The sequence below is a fragment of the Alexandromys fortis genome, unplaced genomic scaffold, assembly GCF_014885135.2.
Source record: "Alexandromys fortis isolate MF-2015 unplaced genomic scaffold, M_Fortis_MF-2015_v1.1 scaffold_589, whole genome shotgun sequence".
NCBI lineage: Eukaryota > Metazoa > Chordata > Mammalia > Rodentia > Cricetidae > Alexandromys > Alexandromys fortis.
This window is the reverse complement of record NW_026068453.1, coordinates 6,948-7,443: the sequence shown is the minus strand read 5'-3', so window position 1 is coordinate 7,443 and position 496 is coordinate 6,948.

Below are 496 nucleotides of genomic sequence, written 5' to 3'. Positions count from 1 at the left end.
CAACATGTCACAAAATTCAAGATAAATGAGTTCTATCCTGTTCACTTTTGTAATATATAGGTCTTGGAGCCTTACCCTAGAGATCTAGTCTACTAAGTTACACTGTATTAAGACACTTTTCCACAAGGTCAGGGCCCTCTCTCAAGCCATAAAAGCCACACAGGAAAACTAATTTGGGAGTTCCCTCACTATATACATGAGTCAGTAAAAGCCACAGAAACAAATTATTGGGTACAGAGTAGTTCTGGGCTAAGCAAATCACTCTATATATTCTTCCAGAAGCATTTAAGTTGACACATGTGTGGAGGACCATTGGCTGTCAACATGACTGGGGGGTCAAGGCTGATGCATAGAGTGTAGGACTGAACTTTTAAAACCCACCTCCTCATAATTGAGACTTTCTATACTGTCAGACAAAAAGGACTCTTCCCTTTTAATTCCAGAAAGTTTTGACCAAGCTTTCAAACTCTCCATCTCTGCAAAGCTCCAGATAAAG